Source organism: Pantherophis guttatus, chromosome 14 (genome assembly GCF_059756535.1).
Source record: "Pantherophis guttatus breed Tessera chromosome 14, ASM5975653v1, whole genome shotgun sequence".
NCBI lineage: Eukaryota > Metazoa > Chordata > Lepidosauria > Squamata > Colubridae > Pantherophis > Pantherophis guttatus.
In genome coordinates, this window is record NC_142076.1 from 21,699,025 (window position 1) to 21,717,329 (window position 18,305).

The following is an 18,305-nucleotide window of genomic DNA, read 5'->3' on the forward strand; positions in this document are numbered from 1 at the left end:
TTCCCCAGGGGATTACACCGGTTAAGACCCCCACCAAGCTTCTTTGGGATTTAAGGGCATCTTTCCCCTCTCCAAATCCTCACTTTGTGAAGGGTGGCTGTGATGGTATCTACCCCAAGCGCCTCTGAGTTAGTTCTCATCCTGTCCTTCTTCAGGTGTGGAAGGGCACACCTGCGCTTTTATAGAACACCTTAAAAGGACGATCTAGGTTTGCTTTTGCAGTTACAGGTAGTCCTTCATTTACAACCATTCATTTAGTGACTGTTCAGAGTTATGATGGCACCAAAAAAGCGACGGATGACTCTTTTTCACACTTATGACTGTTGCAGCATTCCCATGGCCACCTGATCGTAATTCGGATCCTTGGTAACCGGTTCATATTTATGATGGTTGCAGCATCCTGGGGGTCATGCGATCCCCTTTTGCGACCTTCTGACGAGCAAAACCCAATGTAAAGAAATGTATTTCAAGGTCTGGCTCAGGGGAAAGGACCTCTCTTGTGCCCCGGGTTCAGAGGCGGTAAGGAACAATCCACAAAATCTAAGATGTAATCGAACCAGAGAACGGGGCTTGGATGTTGTGGCCCTACTGCTTGATCAAGGATGATAGGCCTTGCAGTATGCAAGGGGAGATTTCAGGTTTCTCGGGAAGAGGAAATGGAATGAATGGCACAGACCTACACAGTAGTACGCTGTTTGGGTAATGGGTTCAATTCTTCAACCTTCAGCCTCGTGAACTGGTGGGATGAATGGGAGGCCAGTGTGGTGCTGTGCGTGTGCCTCCATCGATGGGAGAGAATGAGGCCCTTTCCGTAGGCAGCTACCCAGAGGGCCAAAATCAGCCACCATGGCTGAAATTAGACCGTTTTCCATCTCAGTTGGCTTCTGGGCGAGAACGGACGGCTGGAGCACCACCAACCTTTCCTTCGGGCAGCAAAACGCCTCAGGTTTCCCGCACGAGAGATGGCAGTGAGCGTGGGGGGAGAGAGCTAAAATGGCAGGAAGAGACAGCTCCAGGCCAGGACCAGAATGGAACGTGACCATCACGGCTATCGTTGCAATCCCGTGTGTCGGCAGCTGGAGGGGTCTAGGCCAGGCTGCAGCCCAGGCCTTTACTGCCGTTCCCGGTGCCCGAGCCAGAACAGATGGCAACGCAGAGGAGAGAGCGAGGGCTCCATTGTCGTGGCAGAAGTCCTGGCAGAACAAGAGCAGGGGTAGAGAAGAGGCCATCAACTGGGCCAAGTGCCACCCAAGGCTGATAAGGATGGTGCCAGGGCTCCGATCCAGAAAGGACCAACTTTGGACCTCTTTGGACTTCAGCAAAATATCTTTCGTGCGATTATCACGACTTGAGCGAAAATTCAATCCGGTGACTTGATGTCCATCGTCTTCCCGATCAAAAGAACGAATTGTGGCAAAGCATTCGATTGAATCGGGTGCCGCCTTCAACGGTGGCATTGGACAATTTGATTGCAGGGAGTTGACTCACGTGGGAGGGATTCAAAGTGTCCTATAGGTAGTTCTCCACCTACAACCGTTTGTTTAGTGACCGTTTGAAGTTACAACAGCACCGGGAAAAGCAACTTATGACCAGTCTTTGCACTTATGACTGTTGTGGCATCCTCGCTATCATGTGATTAAAAAGCCTGCACCCAAAACCCCAACTTACGACCAGTCCTTGCACTTATGACTATTACAGCAGTCCCATGGTCATGTGATCAAAATTTGGGTGTGTGGCAACTGGCACATATTGCATTTACAATGGTTGCAGCATCCCGGGGGGTCATGTGATTGCCGTTTGCGACTTTCCAGCAGACTTCCTCCAAGCAACGTCCATTGGGGGGGGGGACCTGATTCATTTAACAACCGTGTGATTCGTTTAACAACTGTGTCAAAGAAAGGTCATAAAATCGGCCGCAACTCCCTTAACTCCTTTTGCTTAGAATGTAAATTGGGGTCCTAACTTGAGGACTAACCTGTATTGGATTGAACCTTTCCATTGGAAGAGGAGCATTGAGTTGGATCGGTGTCCTTGTGGACCATTCCCAGTTACATGTTTCATTTTCTTCCCTCCTTTTAGTCACCTAGGAAGTTGGTCGTTTGGTCTGGGGGTGTTTGGGGGACCCCGATCCTAATCCGGCTGTCTGACATGGGCCCTGATCCTGCTCACCCTGCCTCCCCTGCCCTTTTTCCCTGGCCTTCAGGAGGGGAGCAGGAATTTCCTCTACCTGCCAGGAGGACAGATCGCTCTCCGGCACTGGCGGCCTCTTTCCTTCCTCCCTGGAGGCTGGCGAGAATTAGCGGATGACTCCGAAGTCCCCAGGACGCCTGCCAAACGTGACCACAATGCAATTACCCCCCTTTTTTTTTCCTGGGGGGAGGAGGGGAACAGATTCGTTCGACAGCGAGGAGCAATTTCGCGCATGAGCCGGTGGAAGCACCTGAGGGCACGGGGGTCCAGGCCCCTCCCCGGAGTCGTCAGAAGGAGCGCCATTTCGTTTGCATAAGTTAATTTATTTAAATGGAAGCCTGCTCAAAACGGTTGAGTGCTGAAGCAGCGCTGGAGGCAGATGGGGAGCCATTTACCCAGCGCTAAAATATACCTCCTTGGTTTGGTAGCCGACAGAGAGGAGCTAAAATAAAACAAAAGCTGTCATTTGGAGACCAGGAGGCCCACAGAGACCCACAGACTCTACGTGCCAACACTGGACAAGACCTTTATTACGAGGGCCAGGAAAAGCTAGCAAAAATGGCGGGTTTTTGGATTGACTCTGGTTCTGGAACCTTCCACCGCGTGGCATGTACACTCAGACTTCAACCTATGACGAGTCATTTAGCAACTGTTCAAAAATACGACAGACACCAAAAAAATGGGTACGGGTAGTCCTCGACGTATGACCACAATTGAGCCCAAAATTTCTATTGTTCAGTGAGACATTTGTTAAGTGAGTTTTGCCCTGTTTCATGGCCTTTCTTGCCACGGTTGTTAAGTGAACCACTGCAGTGGATAAGTTAGTTACCTGGTTGTTAAGTGAACCTGCCTTTCCCATTGATTTTGTCAGAAGGTTGCAAAAAGGGATCGATCACGTGACCCCGGGACACTGTGACCATCATAAATACAAGTCGGTGGCCAAGCATCTGAATTTTGATCATGTGGTCGTAACTGTGAAAAACAGTTATAAGTCACCTTTTTCCTGCCGCTGTAATTTTGAACGGTCACTAAATGAATTTGTTGTATTAAGACCTGGATTTGAAGTTCGGAGTTCTTGCCTCCGTGGTCACTTGGCTGAATTTTCAGGGCTCGGCAACCGGCCTTCATTTAACTGATGTTTCCCGTATTCTGGGCTCACATGACCACGATTTGCGATGGGTTTTTTTTTTTTTTGCTGGAAACTGGTGTTTACAGGGCTTCCGGTTTGCAGCAGGAAATGGAGAAGCTTCCCTGGGGAAATTTTATTAGGATTTTTCCCGTGCTTTGTAACTTGGAGATTGGAGAAGTTTCATACGTTGAAGGGAGGAGAGGACAAACGATTCCCAGGCGCGATGCTCGCCACAGGCCACACGCTATCTTCCCACGGTTTTCCAGCCACCAAATCATTCTTGGATTCTGTCCAAGGGTCTTCTGATGAGAAGAGGGTCCGGTGGGTGGTTTGGGCGAAGATTCTCTCTCTTTGTGTGTGTGTATGAGAGAGAGAGAGAGAGTTGTGTCCTTTCCAGGTTACCTCGAAATTTTTATTTATTTATTTATTTATTTATTAAATTTATATCCCGCCCTTCTCCCCGAAGGGACTCAGGGCGGTGAACAGCCGAGAATTAAAATAACATGCAATATAAAAGTTAAAATAATTAAGAATAAATTAAATTAAACGGCCACCCCAATTAAAAACCCCTAGCAATACAATTAAAAACCCTTAAAACCTATTCAGGCCAAATGCGTAAAGATAGTATTCATTGTAGGGGAGAAAGAAGCACTGATAAGCTAAAAGAAGAAATTGTTCAGAGCTTCAGATTTTTCATCCCTGCCCCGCCTACTCCCTCCTTTGGCACCGCCCACTCTGTGTGGCCACACCCCCTGGCCCGGCACTGCCTTTACCAGACCCCCATCTTCAGCTCCCCAAAGGTTGCCAGCTGTTTTTTTTGTTTTTTTTGCAGCTGCTTGTCCCCAAGATCTCTGTGCCTCTTTTGGCAGCTGGGGAGGTGGGTTGTAAGCCGACGAGGATCTCCTCTCCTTGGGGGTTCTGGTTTTTTTGAAATTTCCTTTCCTTTGCAGAAAGCCCACGCTCCCCTCACCCCACCCCCCACCCCCCACCCCATTTTCTTGGCTAGGAAGGGGGAGAAACTGCAGGCAAGCTTTGCAAACCTTGGTGGGTCTCTTTGCAACATCTGTTCAGAATAAAAGGGCCTTTCGTGGCTTCACTGGAGCTGCAGCAGCCTGCATGGAAATTGAATCTCCACACAGCCGCCTCCCTCCCTCCCACCCCGTTTGTCTTCTCCTTGAGAGGAGACCCCCCCCCCCAGCCTGCCCGCCCCGCCTTGACCTTCCTCTGCCTCTCCTATGGGCCACATGAAAGCCGTCTGCTCTGCTGCCCCCCCCCCCACTCTCTCCACCATCGGAATAAAAGGAATTCTAATAAACCGCGGGGAGGGGCTCGCCATTCACTCTTTCCATGGAAACCGAAGAGGCTGACCCCGAGCAAGGGCTCTGCGGCTTGATCCCCCCTCGGTCACGGCAGGAAGAAGAAGAGGGAGGCGGTTGAAAAGAGATTTGGGGAGGGGGGAGAGAAAAGCTTTGGAACCACAGCAGTCTTGCTGCCTCCTTCAAGGACAGCCTGGTGCAAAAGAGCGAGGCTGCTGGCTCACTTGGGAAGAAGGGAAGGAGAGCAGCCTTTCCAGCCAGGAAATCCTGCTTCTTACCATCGCTGTTTCGTTTTGGGGTGTGTGTGTGTGTGTGTTCCACCCCATTAGCCTGCTGGCCATGGAGTCACGGTGGCTTTGCTTCCTGTCTTGGACCTCTGCTCTCCTCTTCCCTGTCTCTTCTCAGCCGCAAAGGAGGGGAGGGAGGCATCTTCGATTTGGACCCGGTTGGACAATCTGCGCCTTTCCTTTCTCTCCCCTTCTGGACCTTCTCTGACGCTCCTTTGGTGTCCACCATGGGGTGATGGATTGTAGGGCGTCTGGCCACCCTCTGCCCGTGGGTGCTTGGCTGCTTAGGTTCTTTCGGGGTTTGGAGAACCGGGGTAGTGGTGCTCAGGGGGCAGTCTGTAACCTGAGGATAAGGGTTCCCCCCCGTGCTCAATGCCTCCCCAGACATCAGGCCTGGCCTTCTCTTGGGGGGGGGGTACTGAAGTTAAGTACAGGTAGTCCTCGCTGAGTGACCACTCATTCAAGGACCAAAGTTATGACGGCACTAAACGAGGAAGTTTGTGGCCGGCGATCCTCAAAGTTGGAGCCGTTGCAACATCTGGGTGTCACCTAAGCAAAGCCGATGCAGAAGCTGGCAGGAAGTTAACACGTTGACATTGCTCTTAATGACCGCATGCCATTCACTTAACGACTGCAACCAGAACCGCTGTTCTGGGTGGTATTTTTTTTTTGCTTAATGACCGCATCGCTTAGTGACAAAGTTTCCGGTCCTAATTACTGAAGATTACCTGGGAGTGGACAGACAAAAGGAAAGATTTCTTGAAGCAGCATGTAGGCAAACTGTGGAACTCACCGCCACAAGGTTGGGATGATGGTTTATCTCCCAGGCAGTTTTGGAAAGGTGGGTCTTGAGGTAGCCTGGCTCCGACTTTCTGTACCCCTTGCTGGGTTTCCTGTGGGGCTCTTCTAAAATACAACTGCCCCAAAGCAAGGTGGACTCAGAGATGTGGGAGGCAGCTCCCTGCTCCCTAAGTTGCCCCATTGCCAGTTTTCAGGCAATCAATCAATCAATCAATCAGAAGAGAGCTAAAAAGGGACCTTGGAGGCCTTCTAGTCCATCCCCTGCTCAACCAGGAGACCCTCGACCATTTCAGAGAGGTGGCTGTGCAATTTCTTATTTAAAACTTCCACTGATGGAGCAGCCACTACTTCTCTTCCACTGGTTTATTGTCCTCGCCGTCAGGAAGTTTCTCCTTAATTCCAGGTTGCCCCAAAGGTGCTTTCTTTCAAGAGACAACTGGACTTCTTTGTTTTTCTTTGAAGAGGTTTCGCTTCTCATCCAAGAAGCTTCTTCAGCTCTGACTGGATGGTGGGGAATGTCGGAGCTGAAGAAGCTTCTTGGATGAGAAGTGAAACGTCTTTAAAGAAAAACAAGAAAGTCCAGTTGTCTCTTCGGGGCAACCATGACATTTAATTCCAGGTTGCTTCTCTCCTTGATTAGTTTCCACCCGTTGCTTCTTGTCCTGCCCTCACGTGCTTTGGAGAATAGTTTGACTCCCTCTTCTTTGTGGCAGCCCCTGAGATACTGGAAGCCTGCTCTCATGTCTCCCCTGGTCCTTCTTTTCTCTAGACTAGCCATGCCCAGTTTCTGCAAACGTTCATCCTACATTTTAGCCTCCAGGTTTATGTGAGCTGAGCCTGACCCAGCCCTCCTTATCTGTGAATGGGATGGCTTCCAACCCCCAGACATCCCCAGCTGGCTCAAGCTACGTTGACGGTGAGGATTGTAGTCTGATGCGTCTCCAGGTTCCGATGTCTGTAGCATCTCAATGTCAGTGATCTTTTAATACTTTTCAAATTGGTGCTCTAGCCGTCCGTGCTGCATCCTCTCTAATTCCAGCACATCTGGAGGCTGTCCGCTTTGGGGGCCCGGCTAGGATTGTAAATCTCTATCCCTCCCCCCCCCCACCTTCCTGGTCTTTGTTACTCCAAAAAGCACCGTGTGTTTGTGTGTGTGTGTGTGTGGTGTAGGAGAGGGCAGTGGTTAGAAGCGAGCTGCTTGGATTTAGACCTGAGGGAAACCCTCCTTCCTCTACTCTCTTGGGGCTCCGGGGTTGATTTGGGGAGCCTGCCAAGATGGGCAGGGTTGCCCCCTTGCTTGGGGAAGGGGCAGGAAGGCTGGGGAAGAAGAGGATGAGAGGATGCTCCCTACGTGGGCTTTCCTATGGCTTTAATCCTGCCCCTAAACTAGGGGTTAAGTACCTCGGCAAGAAGTACCCGGGGTGACAGGAGACCCCCTCCTCCCTCCCGCGTGGGAGAATCAGCCCCCTGGGTCAAGAGGTCGACGGTGGGGGAGGGGAGAAGAGACCCCCTTTTTTGCCCGATTTGGCTGGGCTGGAATCCGCTTGGGAGGAAGCCCCCTCCCCTTGCCCAGCCTCTCTAGGGAGAGGAGGGGATCATCCCTCCCCTCCTGCCTCCCGTCCCGGCTGCCAGAGGGACGGAGGCTTCCTTTGTTCCCTCCCCCTCCCAGCCTCCTTTCTCCTGCCACTCCAGAACCCAGCCTCCACACCGGGGAAATCAGATGCCACCGACTCTCATTTGCCAGGACCCTGCCTGCCTCCCCCTCCCACCCACCCCCCACCAGCTCAGAGATCCGAGCTGCGTCAGTCACTGCCTGTTTGATCCGCCTGCAGCTGCCCGAGCGATGCAAAGCTCCAGGTGCGCCGTGCCCTCCTCCCCCCGGATGGGCCCACCCCCCCTCTTCTCGACGCCCCCTCCCCAGCTCCCTGCTGACCCCCGGTGACCGCTCTTTGGCCTCTCCGCCATCCTCCTCCATCCCGGCGGAGGCTGGGGGGTGGGGTGGGGGAGCACATCCCCCCGCCCGCCTCCCCCTCCTCCCGGGGTTGGATTTCAAGGCGAGGGAGGGGCGCAGCCAGCCACGAAAAGGCGGTGGAAATTGCTCAGCTCTCGACTCCCCCTCCCTCCCTCCCTCCCTCTCTTTTTGCCATTCTTTTCGCTTTCCCCGACTCGCCTTTCCACGTTCAGTGGCGCGGCCGTTCTCCGCGCTTCCTCTTTCATTAGCGTTCACCTTGATGCTGAACGGGGAAGGGGGGGAGGCGGGGAGGGGGTTTCAACAACTCCGCAGCCTTTTTGATTCCCCCTCTTGCCTATACCCCCCCCCCCACACACACACACACGCCCCCGAGCCCGACGCACCGCGGGCTGCCTTGATTTCTGATTGCTATTCTTGGCACAAGCGCGCGCGCACACGCACACACACACACAGAGGCGGTGAGGGGGGGAGCTTGGATCGCGCATCACACGTTGGCAAAGCTGCCACCCACTCGAGAGAAAGCAGCGCGCAGTGCCGTCCCTGCCTCCCCTTGAAACGCAGCGGCAGCCGCGTCGGGGATCCTGATGTCTCTATAGCCGAAGTGCGAAGAAGCCCGTCTCACCCCCCCTCGCCCGCCCCCTTCCTTCCTTCCTTCCTTCCTTCCTTCCTCCCTTCCCCTCCGGCACTTTACCTCTCCCCCCCTTTCTCTTCTGCTTTTAGCAGTCTGCAGCCAAGCCATCAAATCCCCCCTTCTGCATACGCGCGCGCGCACACACACATATCTACACACACACACACACACACATACAGCCGCCGCTTCTGCAATCGCCGGCATTAAAATTTCCAACTGGATGCTACGGGGGCCTTTTTTAAATTCCCGGCTGTCCCCAGCGGCTTGTGAATAATAGCTGCTGGAAGACCTCCGAAGGGCTACGGGAGAGAAGGAAGGAAGGAAAGGAGCGCCGATTCTGCTACTCCCTACTCATCCCCTTCTCCCTCCTTCCTAAGGATTTAATCGGCGACCGTCGCTTGTGTGGACGCAGCGAAGAGAAGAAGCGCTGAAGAGCGGCAGTCGGGAGGGAGCTGGAGAACATCTTGCAGGTACTATGGAAATTGGGGAGGGGGACGTGGACGGGGGGGGGGAGGGAGGAGAGACAGCCCTTGTGAATGCTTTGAGGTTCCATTGGTGGGCTTGTAGAAATGCTCTCCGGCCATTCATTCATTCATTCATTCATTCCCTCGTTCCCTTGTCTTCTTCCGCTGATGCCATTTGCCACTCGAGTGCGCTTGGGGAGGAGAGGCGTTGAGAAGAGCAGCGAGCGGGGAGGGCGGGGGGGGGGAGGGAGGAAGGCGGCTTCTGGGTACCACCTCCCTCCTTCCCTCCGGCTTCCTCCCTCTCTCTCTCTCTCTCTGGGGCCAAAGAGGGGCTGGGCTTGGAGGGTCGGTGGGGATTCGGGATATGCCAGTAGAGCTGTTTTTGGTGATCCTTGCCTTCCAACATCTGTGGGAAGGAGAAGTTTGGCTCTGCCAGGGGAAGGACTGTTTCCTCGCTTTCTGAAGGGAAGTTTAATGGCTGTTAAATCCCCCTCTGTGTGTGTGTGTGTGTGTGTGTGTGAAGATTTGGCAGAGCTCTGAAAATGTTGCCCCGGGAGAGCCCAAATTCTCATTTCCCTGTCTCTCTTCTTGCCCAAGATCAGGGATCTTAGCTAGGGTTGGTCAGGGACCCCTTCTCCCCCCTTGGAAAGGGGAAGGGGGTTCGGTTCCCAGGGCAAATATATCCCCCGCCTGCCTCTGTCCTCCTCTGCCTCTGACCATAAAGAGATGGGCAACCTCTTGAGAGAGGATGGTTGTGAGCCACCAATGACCTCCGTCCGCGAGGGGTTGAGCGAAGGGAACCCAGATTTGTATTTCGTTATTTATTTATCCATCCGTCTGGGGATCAGCAAGATTCCTTCCTGTTTTTTAAACCCTTCCCAGCCTTTTCTCCAGCTGGGAAGGCTGTGCAAGGTGGGACGGCTGCAGCTCCCGGGGAACATTTCCTCCCGAGCCATCCCATTAAATCCAACAAAGTGGAACGGATTGTGAATTGCAGCCCATTGCTTTGGCGTTTGTGTTTGTGCCCGGGCGTGGGTGGGCGTGTGGATGTGATCGGAATTCCTAATGTAAATCTGGAATTGGGTTTGTGTCTGTGTGTGCCTGCGTGTGTCCTAGCTATACTTAAGGTTGCCTTGATATTGGAAGAGAGGTGGGGGAAAGCAGCAAAGTTTGGAAATGTTTGCCTCTTTCTAGATCTCTATGGAGATTCTTGGGTCATCCAGGTCATGGTTGTCCCAAAGGGGCTTTTTCAAAAGAAAACTGGACTTTGTGGACAGAGTCCAATTGCAATGTCCAATTACAAACAAAGTCCCAGTTGCCTCTTGAAAAAAAAGCCCCTTTGGGACTTTTTAAGATGGTTTTAAACTTTGGGGATTGGCAGCCAGTTCACAATGACAGTTCAGAGGTGAGCTGAGCAGGTTTCTGGAATAAAGTCTGGAAAAAGTGGGACATGGCAAAGTTTGAGGGCCAGGCTCCTTGGGTGGTGAGAGGGGGGATATTTCCTCTTAAACCCCCCCATTGCTGGTGTTTTTCAGGCTTCCGCTCCCCTCCCCCCCAGGAGATATTTTGAAAAAATAGCAGTGTATGGTTTTAGAGCAGGTGAGGCTTTTTTTGCCTGTGGTTTCTGTGTAGAGATGATGATTTAATAGGATGGTGGTTGAAGAAGAGAAAATATATAGCAGGTTTTTTCCTTGCTGGACTTGGAATTAGACCAAGAAAGTCTGAGTTTAAATTTCTGCCAAGGAGGAACCTCGACAAGATCCCTCTCTAAAGCCATTATTGTTCAGTCTGTCCTCCCTCGCAGGACAATTCCATGTAGAAAATAAATGACTGCCCATCCTCCTCCTCCTCCTCCTCCTCCTCCATGGAGGTCTACAGGTAGTCCTCGATTTACAACACTTCACTTAGTGCCCATTTAAAGTTACAACAGCCCTGAAAAAAGCGACTTAACGACCGTTTTTCACACAGCTGTTGCAGCATCCTGTGGTCACAATTCAGATACTTGGCCCCTGGTTCATATTTATGACGGTTGCTGTATCCCAGGGTCACGTGATCCACTTTTGAGACCTTCTGACTCGCAAAATCAACGGGGAAGCCAAATTCACTTCACAACCGTTTTGCTAATTTACCAGCTGCAGTGATTCGCTTAACATCTGGGACAAGGAAGGTGGTAAAATGGTGCAAAATTCACTTAACGAATGTCTCGCTTAGCAACGGAAATGCTGGGCTCAATTCTGGTCGTAAGTCGAGGACTAGTTCTACCTGAGTTCTTTGGAGTGGCTACAAATGAGAAATAAAGACTTTTGGGTGCATCACATCCTCGCCAGTAAAACCCAATTGCGTTCACAGCTTCACACAACTGAGCTTAGGTGAGTAACAAAATTCGGATCCTGGACAGGCCAGGAGAAACGAGGCCAATGGTGGCTTCACACAACACAGAGAGGAACGCAACACACCGTTTCCACCAAGGGCACCATGGGTGGTCTTCTTTCCACGTTGCGAAAATCCACCCCGAGTTGTAACCTACCAGGTTTAGCCATAAAAGGAATTTTGACTTCACGAGTTGTATGAATTTAGCCATTGTGGTTTCTCCGTCTTGATTTATGGCTCAGCTTATATAAATCCAGGCACCTGTGATTTATGGCCAGGGATATGGTTTTTCCAGAGCTTGGAAGAAAAGTGTAGCAAAGTGGAGTTTTTTTTTTTTAAAAAAATATATATATATATATAAGCCAGTCCTTAGTCCTGCTTTTCTCATGAATGCTGTTTGATAAAACAAAGAGGTGTAGGCGGCTTAGTAACTTAGTAAGGGTATAAAAATGAGAAACTTTTTTCCTGTTAAAGTGGAATAGGTGAGAAAACCTATTACAGGTATTCCTCCACTTACAACCATTCATTTAGTGGCCATTTCAAAGTTACAACGACACTAAAAAAAGCGACTTACGATCATTTTTCGCATGGCCGTTGCAACATCCTCCCTTTGGTCATAGGATCGAAATGCAGGCCATTGCATGACTCATACTTATGACGGTCGCAGCAGAGTCCCGGGGTCACGGGATCCCCTTTTGCAATCTTCTGACAAGCAAAGGCCATGGGGGGGGGGAGGGAGACAGATTCGCTTAACAACCGTGTGGCTTATTTAACCACCTCACGGATTCACTTAACAACCATGGCACGGAAAGTCGTAAAAGGGAGCGAAATTCCCTTAAATGTTTCGCTTAGCAACAAAGATGGTTGGCCTCCGTTGTGGGTCCTAAGTTGAGGACTCCCTGTGCTGCAGTTAAACAGGGAGGGGAAGACGTGTGATCGCACGTGGCAAATCAATTTGATAATCGTGAGAATGAATGGCAGCGAATAATAATATTTAAAAACAAAGGCGACACCTTGTAAATAACCTCAAAGGGGAGGCTGAGGATTTCTGGGTGGCCTCCCATCCAAGCCCTGGGAGAGCCGAGGTCAGCCAAGGTCAGCTAAATGTTGCTGACGGCTGGCAAAGGTTTCCCCACTGGCGAAGACGAGACCGCAGCTATCCAAGAGAAGCTCAGCCTGGCATCCTTGCACCCAGAGAGTGGGCTCCGTGGGAGGCTTGCACCCCAAACTCTAATACCTGTGTCGCATTTCGCTGAAAATGGAGATGCCCTTGGCTTTCAGAGCCCCCCCCCTTCCCTTCCCCCAAAGCCAGATTGAGCAGAGAAACCTTCATTTGCTGCCTTTGCCTGATTCTCCGTAAACGGAAGGCAGCCTTGGCATTTCAAACTGTCTGCAGGAAGAAAAAAAAGAAGGAAGGAAGGAAGGAAGGAAGAGAAAAAAAGAATTACCTTCCTTTCAGGTAAACAGAGTAGATCTGTTCCGTCCGTGCTACAGATTTTGAGCCGAAGCCAAAGGTGCGTGGGCAGGTTGCCAGGGGCTGTGAACCTCAGGGAAGCGAAGGGGTTTTGGGGTCCCTTCGGAATTAAATCAGGGCAACCTCTATCTTTTTTTCTTTTTCTTTTAAATGTTTCTTTGCAATGTCCGTGTGGATCTGTCTGGTCGCAGGAGTTAAAGGGCTACTTACCAGGAGGGCGGTGGGTGGATTTTTAAACTGGGGGTGGGGGAGGCAGGGGAAGAGAGGAGTAATTGCTTGCTTTGTTTTCCTCTTTCAAATGACGTTGTTTGTTGCTATTTCATAATAAAGTGGAATCCGGGAGGGCAGGCAGAAAAGGGGTGGGGGTTTGGGGTTGGAGAGAGGATTTATATTGGGCTTAATAGATTCCCAAGGGGACCCTTGGAGATGAAAGCCAAACGGAGCCCCCACCTCTTGCATTAAAGATGCCGAGCAGCCACGCCGGACCCCTCCTCCCTCCCTCCCTCCCTCCGTCTCTCTTTTTTCTCTTAAAGGGGGCTTCATAATGAATGCTCTAATAGAAGATTTTCGGCCTCCTGGGATCGCGTTGTTGCTGTGTCTTCGGCGTTTTTTGCACGGTTGGGGGGAGACCAGGCAGGACTGAGGAATGGGGGAGGTTTAAAAGAACCCCCCACCCGGCTAAAAGCATCCCTCCAGGGCATTTCCAAAAGGGCCCCCAGGAAGGGTCAAAACAGAACCTGGATGGGGCTTCCAAGACGCTTTTTGAGGAAGACTCGTGGGGGCAGCTTTCTCATCTCCCCCTCCTCCCCCAAACACACACCAAGGACACAGAGGTAGACTGCCCCTGAACATGGCAGGGGCAGCCTTGATCTCAGGGCTCACAGCTGTGAGGAGTCCCTGGAAGGGTGTGTGTGTGAGAGAGAGAGAGAGAGAAGAAGAAGATGGATGGGCCAAGCTGGAATCAATGATGCCCATCAACAGGTACAATTGGTTCCGAATTGGCCCACTTGGTACCAATGGCTCATCAGTTTCCTTTATCTAACTTCTCCCGGTATTCCTCGGCTTATGATCACCCACTTAGTGGCCATTCACAGTTACTGAAAAAAGAAGCTTACAGATGGTCCTCGGACTTTTGACCAGGGCAGCATCCTTAGGGTCACTTGGTCAAAATTTGAACCCTTGGCAACCGGCGTCTGTGGATGATGGTTGCAGCATCCTGGAACTGTGTGATCGTCAGTTGCGACCTTCCCAGCTGGCTTACGACAAGCCAAGTTAACGGGGGAGGAGGAGCCAGATTCACTCAACGACTGTGCAACTCATTGAACGGCCACGCCGATCCTCTTAACGGCCACAGCAAAAAGGTGATTAAAAATTGGGCTTGACTTAACAGCTGCCTCACTTAGCAACGGAATTTCTGGAGCCAACTGAGGTTGTAAGTCGGAGCGTGCCAGCCGAGTCGTGAGGATTTGTGGATGGCTATTGACAACGAGAAGCAACAACGGTTAAGCTTTTTGGTTCACTGACTGAAATTAATTTTTTTTTTTTATTGAAAAAGTTTTACAAATATCAATTAAATCAACTTAAAATTTTTGATGGGAAGGGAGAGCTTGCCTGCTGCAGCCAAGGTGATTCTGAGCAGCCGGCATGGCCTATTTACGTATATCGGGTTCAAAAGTACACAGATAAGAGGGAGGTGCGGCAATTGAGGGGGTGGCCCAGAATTCCTCGGGGAGATAACTCCTGTAAGTGAGCCAAGCTACGTCTGTATCTGGCTCCCTTCTACCTTTGATCTGCTGTCACGTTTTGACAGCAGCTGGCTGGGGAATTCTGGGAGTTGAAGTCCTCCCATCTTAAAGCGGCCAGGGCTGGGAAACTCTGCCCTCGAGGGAGAAAGGACCAAATTCAAAAGCTGTTTCTCTTCTGGCTGGAAGGAAGACAGTTGGCTCTTTTCTCCACCAGCTCAGGACCAGCTGAATAGCTGGATCGGACCTTTTCCCCCCCCCCTCTTCTGGCTTCCTCCCCTCCCCCCATCGCCCCCTGGGAAGAAAAGCCACAGGATGAGCACTGGTCCTCTCCCACTCCCACCCCATGAACAAAAGAATACGGGTCAGGGGCTGCCCTTGTCCGGTCCCAGAACGGCGTGGTCTTCGAAAGACCCCAAAGCCCAGCCGAAGAGACCCCGAGATCCAGAGTGAAAGGCAAGGTTGGGAAAAGGGATCTCCTGAGAACCCACATTTTCCCCCTGGAGTAAATGCTGCTTGGTGAAATTGAGAGGAGGGTGGGAGCACCGCTTGGCAGGAATCCCGGGAAGGGCTGCACCCTTGGAAAAAGAAAACTTTTCCCAGGGGTGGGGGATTGGGGGGGGGGGTTGGATCCTGAGCAGGGGTGGGTTCTACTTATCTTTACTACTGGTTTGCAACGGGGCAGCGCGTGCACGCTTCCTTTGCTCACACACGCACTTTTCTGTGCAAGAGTAGAAGCATTTTCATGACATCAGGATCAGTGGGCGGAGCCTCCCGCTAGTTTTACTACCGGTTCTATAGAATCGGTGCGAACCGGGGGCAACCCACCACGGATCCTGAGCTTCGAAAGGAATCCCGGTTAAGTCAGAGATGGGTCGTATTGGGTACTTAGAGAAACGCTGCATTGGAAGCCCTCCAAGTGGTCCCAGAGTGGGGAGGGTCTTTGGCCTTCTCCAGAGCTCTCTCCCTAGAAGACTCCCCCTCCCAAGAACTGTCAAATGTTTCGACGGGTGGCACAGTCGGAGGTTGGCAGTCAGTTTCAAAGTGGGACTTAGCAGCTGGCGTTCTCTGCGTCAGCTCGCACTAGGAGTTCAGGGAAAGAGAAAAATGGCTGCTGGGGGCCCCCTCCAGACACCCCCCCCTCACCAGAATGCAGCGAGGCTATTAGCCTCCAATCTGCCTTCAGCCCTGGGCAAAGATCACTCCTGGACTGGCATCCTCGCCTTTGCTGCCAGGACGGAAAGAACAAACCCCGTCGAGGCTGTGCTTCTCCAAAGACGATTCGGCTGGAGGGCTGCAGTCCTGGGGTGAGATAGGGAGGGAGGGCAGGAGGATTGCAAGGATGCCCCCCCCCAATGCCTGCTTTCCCCTGGGGGGGTGTGGCTTTCCTGGGGGCCATTGTCTGGTGCGGGTGAGACCCCATCTGGGCTGGGATTGAGGAGCCCAAGAGGGACATCTGAATGCAGACGTCTATCCTCCAGTTTTTCTGCTCCAAGCTCTCTCCTCTGCCGGTGACTGATGGCCCTCTTCTCTCCTTCTCCTGGAGGGAGCAAAGATGCAGCCCCCTCCTCCTTCCCCCACCCTGCCAATTCCCCTATAAATGGTCATCATTAAGATCCTCGGGCATCCGATTTATTTTGCTTTCTGTCTGGCTCAGCCTCTTACAGAAGGAAGGAAGCAAGCGCAAGCGAGCGTTGGAAGAGAGGGAGGGGGGGCAGCAGACACACTCGGCTGCACAGCGGAGGGAAAATGAGCACGGGGGAGGGGAGGAAAGCCAAGGGGGCCTGGGCGAGACAATCCATCAATCCTGGGAAGGGGAGGGGGGCTGGGCTCCTCTGCGTTGGCCAGAGCCTTGGGGAAGGAAATCAGGGGGGTGTGGACCTCTGCTGGCAGGTGCCACCTGCTTGGGCTCTGTGTAAACTCCCCAAGAGCCTGGGAGGAGCAGTGGGGCTCGGTGGGGAGGCATGGCCCAGGCTGGGGTGGGGGGTGTTCCAGGAAGTGATCCCTCCTCCTGACTTTCTCCAAAGCTACAAAGAACAACTTCCAGGTTCTGGATGTGGGTCAGCTCTAGAACCTGGCAATGGACAGGCAGAGTTGCATTCTTCCTGTGTTTGGCTATTTAGCAATCTGCAATTTCTGACTACGAGCAACGACTTCCTTGGAAAGGAGCTACCAGAACCTGGCTTGTCCCTGGACAGTCAATCCCTGAAGCCGGGAGCAAAGGCAGGAGGCTGGACCACACCATCCGCAACTCCTGGTCCGAGGATTTTGAGGAACCGTCGTGCCCCTGGCTGGAAATCTTGGGGTCTGGAAGGCTGCCCCAGTAAGAAGGAGCAGCCCACCAGCAGGCTGCCTCTGTAATGCCACTCCACGGTGCCAAGATGCTTCTGGCTGGCATGGCCTTAACGTTGGTTATGTCATTTTTTCAGTGGGACTGAAGGGACGTTCCTCCTTTAAGCCGAAGGACATTGAAGGACAGAGCAAAGGTATCGAGGTCCTCGCTGATTCAAAATGCCTGTGCAAAGTTTTTTTTTTTTTAATTTGATTTATATGCCGCCCTTCTCCGGAGACTCAGGGTGGCTTATAGTGTGTTAAGCAATAGCCTTCATACTTTTGTATATTTATACAAAGTCAGTTTATTGCCCCCATAATCTGGGTCCTCAATTTACCTACCTTAGAAAGGATGGAAGGCTGAGTCAACCTTGAGCCTTGGCGAGATTCGAACCTGCAGTAATTGCAGGCAGCTGTTCTTAATAACAGGGTGCTTTAGACCACTGTACTACCAAGGCTCTTATTTTACATCTAAAATAGGAAAGTATTAGCTGGAGCTGGTTTGGATTATTGGTGGTTTTTTTCCCCTAGCTTTTTTGCATCAAACCGAACAGACCCCAAGTCGGTGGGTAAAGCATATTAACCAGAGGGTTGCTGGAGAGGGGGTCCCAGACCCCTGACTCTTTACAAGAAGAACTGGGTCTTATGGACAGTAACCTCCAGCAAGGTATCCCATTCGAATCTGAACCTGAGGGCCCCCAACGGACCCACCTGACAGGTGTTGCGTGGCATCGGGAATTCATTGGTGGTTTTTTCCCCCCTGGCACCTGATTAATGAAGGGATTTTTGCAGATGTAAGATGGCGACGTGGTTTATGGGTCACTTAAATCGATGACGAGAAGGCAGGTGACGTCCGCCTGAATGAAATGCGTGTGGATTCTCAGATTCTTCAGAGACCAACAGGGACTCAACGCATCCTTCCTTTTCATCCGCGATTCCTGTTTCACACGCTGCTTCCGCTTGCACGCAGAGAGACTGTGGGCACTCTCCTCAATTCACAGGAAAATGGCAATTGGGCACCAAGGAATAAACTCCTGGAGGGGCATTTGAGCCCCATAATTTGGCCAGTGAGGATGGACAAGAATCCTGTTGTTCTTTGCCGAAGACACGAAAGTCCAATTAACGAATTTCAGGATCTGGAATCCTCTTCATCCCTGCTTTTCTGAATTAAAAACAGGCTTGCCAGATGCCTCTGCAGGAGGCGGTCAACCAGCAAAGGTGGATTCCTCCGTCTTCAAAGCCAGAGTACCTCGAGCACCAAATTCGAGCAGTCCTCGCGACCGTCCGCAGCGACCACTGGGATGGAAAAGTCGCTTTGCCGCCAAGCCTTGCGTTTACAGCTTTTGCAGGTTTGCAAAAGTGAAGGAAAGATGATGGAAGGAAGATCGTGAGTGCCCACTTTGCTTAACAACCGAGTTGCTGGTCTCGATTGTGGTCGTTAAACGAGGACGACTTGTAATGCGAGCGGAGAACCACGGACTTTGTGCCTTGTTTGTGTAGCTATCTGTTGAGGGAAGGCTGAGGGATTGGATGGGTTTTGCTGCTGCTCCATCCAGAACAGAATAACCGAGTTGGAAGGGACCTTGGAGGTCTTCTAG

General features: G+C 51.8%; 1 protein-coding gene across 1 annotated transcript in view; it reads left to right on the forward strand.

Annotated features, from left to right (window-relative positions):
• The window catches only part of RAI1 (retinoic acid induced 1), a 105,189-nt gene that overhangs the window by 24,034 nt on the left and 62,850 nt on the right, over nt 1-18,305 (forward strand). The window contains exon 2 of the mRNA XM_034441531.3: nt 8,704-8,796. The gene's annotated coding sequence lies outside the window, so the exon portion shown is untranslated. The remainder of the gene's footprint in view (nt 1-8,703; nt 8,797-18,305) is intronic.